Raw genomic sequence first — 9,047 nt, 5'->3', positions numbered from 1 at the left:
TTTATGATTGGGTCCTCACCTGTACGTACAAATTTAAATGGAAATCCAATCAGTCATCTCTGCCAAGAGTGAGCATCAGTCATTAGGAACAAAAGTTAAGCAGCATAATCAAGGCATTCTTTTCCACCTGCCACTTGGGAACTAGTCTGCTGCAATCTAAACAAAGGAAAACCTGTCACATCATCGGATATCTAACGCTGCGAGAGACACGAGTCATAGGATGAGATGAAGATATGCTGTTAGAAAACGCAACTTACGATGGAAAACTGTCCAAAAATGATTCTGAGTTTTGAGACACATGCATGAGTTGTACGTTTTCCTTAGCTGAGCCTGTACCCTCGCTGTGGGATGGACAGACTGGTCAGATCTCGTAACCCATCCGTACTCAGGTCAGATCTCGTTACCCATCCGTACTCAGCTTAAAGACTCACTGTGGCCCAGCCCAGCCTCAATGAGCAAACCCTTCTCGTGGCTGCTGGAACAGGAGAACTTCATGTTAGTCAGATTGTTTTACAGCCTTTGGTCAGAGCATCTCTCTCAAGCATGTTGCACCCTCTGGAAGCCAAATTTCTTAATGTAGTTAGAAAATGATGTGTGCACTTAGTGCAGCTTTTTTTTTTTTCCAATATCAGAAAAGGTAAACCAGACTTCTTAAGATTTTGTACAGCAGAGTTCTTGCTCCTTTACTCTTTGTCAGCAATTCAATAGTTCTTTCTCCTGAAGGTTTTGGCAGCATCTTGGCCCCGCGCAGTCCAGCAGTGTTACGCTATGCCATAGCTTTCTCCTTCTAAAAGCTTTCTGGAACCTACTTGGTATGAATTCCCTCTGTACCTGCAGCATATTCTTTGCACAGTAGCTGGTGTAACGGAGGGCCATTCCTGGGGGCTGCAATAACTGTGATTAACAACAGTTTGGAGAAGTAGCATGAACTGAACCACCAACACACATTGAAAAATATCCCGGAGGTCTCCCATCCCATTTCCAAACACTCCTGACCCAGCTCAGCAGCATAAACCAATATTGCTGGAGGCCATCAGCACTATGCTCAGACCCAGGGGAAGGTGGTGTTGTGGCCAAAATTTTCATTTCATTTAAGTGAACTAGGCTTGGTAGGAATTTGAGAGCAAACAATTTTTTTAAAGAAAAAAAAGGTAGAAAATAATTATGCAAATCCCAAAGACAAATGTTTTCATTTTCAATAATTCAAACTGTTTTTAACATCGTTTTGGGTACCAGATTCTTGTCTAAGAGCTTAACAATACCAGCCATTGTACAGAAACACCTCTGAAATGTCACAGCAGGGTATAAAGCATCACAAAACCATCTCCTCGAACGAGAGAATCCATCTCACAGACATCACTCTAAACGCTTTACACATGACTTCCATAAGTTCACATGAAGTCCAGGTTCAAAAGGGGAAGAAGAAAAATTGTACTGAAGCATTTGACTGGCAGCTGCAGTCTGCTTGGAAGGCTTTGCATGGCTGCTATGTTAAGCTCCAGAGGGAAAAAAAAAAAAAAAAAAAAATAATCCCTCGCCTTGCACCTACCCTAATATAAAGTCAGTGGGTGAGCTCAGGCGAGAAGTTTCCTCCCACCCACCAGCCTTGCTGGCCCACTGCACACCATCCATCCCGGGCAGCATTCCCAGGCTCCAGGAGAAGCTTCACATCCAACAACGAACCCCGCGTGTGCGTACAGAGCATCAACGCTGACGCCTTCGCAGCTCGTGAGTCTCCTTCCATTAAATCTTCTCCGGGATTTACACCAGGGAACCAGCGTGGGCTGCCCCATGCCCCGGGGGGCACAGAGTGGCACTGAGGTCAGGAGCCATCCTGCCCTGAAAGCAGCTGCTCTGCTGTTAATCATGTTCCAAACTGCACCCTTCTCGGTGCTTTACGTGCTGCTTTTCGTCAGCTGCTCTGGCTCCAAACAGAAAAGGAAAGAAGAATAACGGGGCTGATGATGTGTCATCTCCTGTCCTGCCCCCACCCCCTTTACCCCAGGTTTCCTGAGGATTATTCTAAAGCACACAGGGTGTCTCTAATTAGTGGATCAAAGCTGCGTAACAAATGATGGAAGCGCCTACAGCAGTCAAGAAAGAGAAAATGGAGTTTAAGAGGAGAGAGGGGGAAAGGAGGACACTCCGCAGCCCTACGGATCGCTGCTCACGGTCCTGAGGGATGTAACACAGCGCAGACTGGTTCCAAGGTGTTACTATCCCAGTTCATGTGAGAATTCCCCAGGCTTCGGCCACACATGTTTGCAGAGGATTCTGGCTGCTCTGTAAGAATTTACTTTTACCCAGAGAATCGGGCTTCTGCGCCCCTCTAATGGGCTGGATCCTTGGCAGATGGAAACCGGCATCGCTCCACTGGTGCCAACAGCCACAACTTGCAAGGAATGACCGGGACGAGGGTTTGTCATCAACTAATCTCCTCTCCCTCCCCTTTCTATTTACTGGTGCTGGAGAACACAGCTCGTGCCGGGCACGTGCCACGAAAACACCCGCAGCAATGGCCATAGATCCTGCCCTTAACCAAAAAGCCTCCCGTGTACCTGGGAGACCGAGTCACCGCCTTCCCGGTGAGACAGGGCTCTGCAGACGTGGCACAGCCTGTGCCAACGCCAGCCTGGCGCGGGCACCCGAGCAGATGTGTCTGCAAGGGGCCGCCCTACACCTCACAGCTGGAAAACCCCCCTGCAGCCCACTCAGGGCCCCTATAACGTGTGCTCTTACCGAGTATCCAGAGACATGAGGACTCCAAAGCGGCGCTCAAAATATGCCAAAAATTAGTAGTTAACAATGTAAGCTTTAATGACAATCCTCATCATGTTACAAATTTGTTCTCCAAGGAAAACAGCAATTTTTGAGGGCTTTTGATTTGTTTTCTAGCTATGAACATAATATACTTAGCGGTTATCCTTCACAAGGTTATACTCCCTAGAGCTATAGACTCTATATAGCTCTCTCTATAGATTTTATATATATAGACAGACTATATAGCTCTCAAGTAGCGAGCTGCAGTCTCTGCATGTGCACAGGATACCTGAAGACTGAGCTTTAAGAAGATGGCAGGTATCGGTGCTGGGTCTGCCACCGAGTTACATGATGGGTGGAAAACACTGGGCAATAAGAGACAACACCACAACAGAACGGGGTGTACGTATCTTGTGCTTTCTAGAACCATCTCAGCTTTGGAATCGCTTTCCAATAGGCTCAGAACACTGAAAACCCACAAAAGATGCAACGTGCCATCTGAGTTATCAGCATTTATCACCACTGCTGGTGTGTTCAGGGCGCTGCCAACCTCCCAGGTACCCCAGCCCCTAGCAGCCAAGATTTCTCCCAACTCAAATCTTCAAAGCAGCCAGAACACTGGGTCACCAACAGCTGAAGGTCTGCTTCGATCTCTGATCCTAGAAGTCCCAAAATGGGTATCTTCAGATAAGCTTCAAACAGGCACAGAAATGCTGCCAGTGAGCTCTTCAGCTGGGCGCTGTGTGCAGAACTGCACCCATACATCTGCTGGATTTCTGTGAATTACCATGATTCTTTTATACAAATCCATTTCTATGTAATTAAGAATATTTAACAGCCTGGACAACTGGTGGTAACCAGCAAGAAAATAAATCGGTTTCATTTTGGAGCAGAAAGCCCTACCTACCAAAGCTTGTGGTATTACCAATGTATGTTTAACTACCCTCGTGCAACTATCAAGGTGTCACTTAAAGAGTGAGTAATGGGGAGGGAAGGATTTTAAATGATTCCCAACAAGACCCTGACCCTCTTCTTTCTAGCCATTAGCAAGTTTCTGAAGCCTTCAGAGCAGTTTCATTTGTTCTCAATCACCAGGAGTTTTAACTGTGGAATTTAAATGATTCTCTCCCAGACAGATCTAATTTTAAGAGCCATTCAAGTGACATCCCTCTGAGCTACAGCACTTGGAGGAGACGTTCCGCCAGCATCCGCAGCGGTATGTGCTCCACTGGAGCAAGGCAGACAAATGGGACTTATCAGAAGCGGTCCCTGATCCGGGGGATAGAGCCGAGGAGCTACTCGCAAAGGACAGTACGTGCAAAAAAAAATAAATCCCTGGCAAATCTGGCACCTGAGTTTGCAGCTGGAAATCTCAGTGGAAGCCAGCGTGTTTGCAGAGACACCAAGTACCTGCAGCCCCTAATGACTCCAGAAGCATGAAGATCTTCAGCCCTTCTGAAAGATCCCTGAGATTAGGGTCTGGCTAAAGGAAAGATTTGAGTGTTCACACTGAGACGGAAATGTTTATAAACCAGTCACCGTCTCTTTGGCGCCAGCGTGCCAGTCCAAGCCAGAATTTCGTTTACAGAAACCAGGATAACCTTTCATAAAGCCTTGTCTATGCCAGCCAGTGAAAACCTGCTAATAAAAACCAGAAAATGAATAAAATTTGCAGGGCCCGAAGCACGCAAAGCTTACACAAAGCACTCGAGCACTTCTGCATCAGCTTTGCAGAATCTGTTACAAACTTTTAGCAAAAAGGATAGAAAAGATCTTTAAAGTGCCGACACCGCTGCACACGGATGTCGTCTGTTTAAGAGACCGGTCTTTTTCCAAAATGTTTGATCTGAGCCACAGAAGCAAATTACTGCAGATGCTGAAGCTGTCAAAAAGAAACCCAAACCCAACGAACAAGCCAATAAGTAATTGCGTGTTCAGACCAAGCCCCAAGGTTTGTGCCATCCCTGTCTCCCTGCGAGTGCTGATCCAGATCACCATAACCTAACGAGAACATTCCACTTCAGGAGGCTTACACCACCGTGTCGTAGCTGCTTTGACATCATGGTTTCAAGCAGATGCCAGAGCAGCACGCAACCACCCTGCTCTCAGCTCGACAACCGCCTTCTTGTGCTGCGTTTTGCACAGAAAACATGTTTTCAACATCTCCGTCGTGTCAGTCTAATTCAGTCCCTAACCTTTTTCTGCTCCCGTTCCTCTCCTTAACACACAGGAGAGCAGCTCGAGCAGGCTGGGCCTTTTAAAACTGGCCAAATTCTTTACTCTGAAATTCAGCTTTTGCTCCAAACACGGCCCGGGTTTAGTCCAAGGCTTTAAGCTGCAGGAGAAACGCCACCGGCTTCCTTGCAAATTTTACTCACTGCACATGCTGAGAAAAAGAGGTTTATGCGAGAACTTTTCTCCAAGAGGAAGTTACAGACGTATTCACAGTCCAGATAACAGCGTCACGTTCTGATCTGCACGCAGGAGATAAGTTACTTTTGCTACAAGAGAGTACAACGCAGACATAATTCTCCGATAAGGAGTAAATCAGGCGCTTGGAGCAGAGTACAGCATGCCAGCTCCAGATGTTAAGAAAGAACATGCAGTAAGAGTTACACGGGAGGCCAATAAATCTCTCCATGCTGATACAGACCCAGAGGTGTTTACTAACCCAAGATCTCCGTGATACGCGCGGCAGCACGAGCAGGGAAAGGCCAGAAAAGCAGGAGAGGCAGAAGCAGTGCTGCTTTTCCTTCCGCGGGTTTCTCTGAACAGCTGCACCATCGGAACACCAAGTCACAGGCCTCCTCGGAGAATCCAAACCTGACCGACACGTTTTCTGTATCAGAATTCAGTAATAGAGCATCAAACTGTTTTGCATGAACAAAGCATCATCTTTTATAGACGCTGTGGTACTCGGCTATGGACGTGACCTCCATCGACAACAGCTCTTGCGTGCTGCAGTCTTTAATCTTATTAGACTCGACTGCAGATACTTACTTGGCACTTGTCATTATGCATAATATTATATATTGCTTTCTCATTAGAGAGGGGGAAAAAAACCACAACAGTGTCCTCTGTTCCCAAAGTAGACTGCCAAAACGTGGCATGTCTTGCCTGCAGTGCCCACTTGAATGACTCATATCTCTCTCCTCTGCTGGGAGACCTACTCAACATCACCCCCTTCCCTCCTACCCATGGGACTCATGGGTAAACACTATGAAGAAACCGTGTAGGAGAACTTCACAAAGTGCTAAAAATAAAATAAACCATTTTATTAAATATCAGCCGATTAGCACATCCCCAATCCATTCTTCCATACTATATCAGTTTATAAAGCAGACTCGCTTCAAGCAGGTGCATACTGGTGTGTTCAAATGACTGAGACACAGAGAGCTTGAGATTTACAAAAATACAAAAGAGAGCTAGAAGAAGCCTGCCCTACTGAAAATACTTCCTCTCTCCTTTCCGCCTTGAGCTGAAAATAAGGCGAGGACTGGTAGGGACAGAACAAGCATTGCTAACCTGCTAGGACATAAATCTGTTCTTCAGGCAGAAGACTGGATGCAGGTCTGCAGCGATGGACAACAACAAGATTTAGTGAGTGGGAAGGAAGAGAATGACTTTTGTCTTCATAAGAGTTCACTACGTAGATACCTTTTGGGGTAAATATGTCTTTTTTGGGCTTAATTAAATGCAGGTTTTGACACGTGAACAAGAAAAGGCTCCAAGTTCCTCCGTGATTTAGCTGATCCCATGGTGGGAGCCCCTTACTGCCAAGCAAACCCCTCTCCACCTCGCTGACCATGCTGCCAACACAACCGAAGTGATGGGAACGATGCTCCATCCCTGGAGACGTTCAAGGCCAGGTTGGATGAGGCCCTGAGCAACCTGATCTAGTTGGAGATACCTCTGTTCCTTGCAGGGCGGTTGGACTAGATGACCTTTGAAGGTCCCTTCCAGCCCTAACCATTCTATGATTCTATGATTTCCCCATTCGAGCCCAAATTGTGCCCACGTAGGACCACAGCAGCAACCTGCTTAACACTCACATTCCTTACCATCATTGGAAACCACTAAACACAGAAACTAAAGGAATTATTAGGCAAATACCTGCTGACTGAGCTAAAAGATCATCCGTGCAATTAGTCACCAAACCTGACACTTATTTCAGGGGAAGAAGGATCAGTCCAGAGCCTCACCTATTCGCAGCCTCAATGATGACAGCTCAGCTACAGTAGTCGAAACAACGGATGCTTTACAAGGCAATATTCTAGATTTTAATTTTTTGGTCATATTAATCCATATACTTGCTAATTTTCAGAATTTGGCAGATTGCAATGGCTCTTCATCTGCTATTACAAAAGGCATTTAATCACATTAGCAGTGAAAAGATGTTTGCAGTGTAACACTCCCTATGCAATTTTCCCTCCTTATCATTCTCTGAGCAGTGTTTCATAGCAAGAAGATGTGCAGCATAAAATCTCCCTGAATATGAAATTTTCTGAGTAATTCTGTCGCGAGTCTCCCAGGATACCCTAGTCAAGGATGAACAATTCAGTAAAAGCCCTACAGAACAGGAGAGAAATTAATCATGCATTTTTAAGTGTTTTCAAACTCCTTGTAGGATTTAATGAAGAATTCTGTTGAGTTTTTAAAGGTATAGGGGGGAAAAAAAGTCTCACCTAGTCTATAAATCGAGTTCTCGGTGTAAATTAAGTTGATTAACATGAGAGAAGTTCTTGTCCTATCCAAAGGCCATTCTGAGGCAACCCCAGATTTCTTACTGATCTTTGTGATTATTTTTTTTTTTAATGCCTACATGATTGCAGCCATTTCCGCAGAAGCCAACAGCAAAGGTGTCATTAACTGCGGACCAAATAACTTCCGAATACTCGTTCCATTTTTAATGTTCCAAGAGTGGAAGTTATCCACTGGCTACTACATAAGCTGGAAATTTTTAGCATCATTAAAAAATAAACGGTTTTCCTACATAAAGCAGGGAGTAGCTTGCTTCTGAAATTAACCCTTTCATTTTCTTTCGTTTAAGAAGCAAAATTGAGAGCAGGTACCAAGCGTGTCACAGCTTCCCCAGTAAGCACAGTGGGTCCAGACAGTTACGAACTTAATGAAGTGGCTGAGAAATTGCTTTTACCCTTAGATGAATGCAATTAAAATATGAATGCTTTAAAATATCATTTCAGGATAAAAGTTCAGCCAACGTCACAAAAGGAGTGGGCATTTACAGGGATAACAAAACCACCCAGAAGGGTTGCACACACACCCCCCACCCCCAAGCCCAAACAGCCTAACAAGACTTTCCAAACCCATAAAACTCCTTACTTGATGCAACCAGTCTCTAGTTAATCGATGCCAGGAGGAAATCCTCCCTCGAGGGTGCATTATTCTACAACTGCATAACAGAAGGTATTTTTGCTGGCACTGACTGCCACCAAAAAGAGGATATCGGCACAGCGTCTGACTCCGGGCAGTGCTACGTGTATCCAGGAACAGTGGAGAACAAAGAGCTGCTACCAACAGTACAGGTGAAAACTCTGGATGTTGAATCATTATTTTAATTTTTTTTTAATGGCATGCGAAGACTATGTCAGTAGCACTTTTCATTATCCACTTCACCAGTCCAGAACTACTTGGTAATTATGCCCATCCACTCTCCTTTGACAGTGCTAACTAACAGAACAAGAGCTTCGGATAATACACAAGCTTCTTGTAAAGAATTCATGTGAGAAGGCAATAATCTAAGTAGCAAAGCTGACGACTTTGCACAGTGCCTTGCTCTAGGGAATATGCATTTTCTCTAGCATGGAGCAAGAACCTCATACTTGGGGAGCAAACAGATGGACTAATATAACTACTTTAAAAACTGTTAAAAGACAACTCTGACAGCCCCTACCTTTGCCAAACAAGCCTGCAAACAGAACTAGAGAATCATCTCAAAATAAGTAACTTGCTTCTTGTCAACCCCAAACAATGCGTTTTCCCCTGTACTTCCAGGTCCTCCGAGGAGAAGAAAAAACTCCACAATTCACATGAGAGTACTAAAAGCCAGACAAGGAAATCACATTTCCTAATGAAAAGCCAAGGAAGTTTCGTTCAGACAGAAGTCCTCTGAGCATACAACTAGGTGTAAATAAAAAGCTCTAATACTAAGGCCTGATTGAACTTCGGTTGACTTCAGCTAAAGAAAAATCTTCCCTCTTCAATAGTTATTGGACTTGCTTTTTAATAGCAGTTCCCATGACCATCTCTTTCCATCTTCAAGTTGA

This window comes from Tauraco erythrolophus, chromosome 29, assembly GCF_009769465.1.
Source record: "Tauraco erythrolophus isolate bTauEry1 chromosome 29, bTauEry1.pri, whole genome shotgun sequence".
Classification (NCBI taxonomy): Eukaryota; Metazoa; Chordata; class Aves; order Musophagiformes; family Musophagidae; genus Tauraco; species Tauraco erythrolophus.
This window is presented reverse-complemented; position numbering follows the sequence as displayed.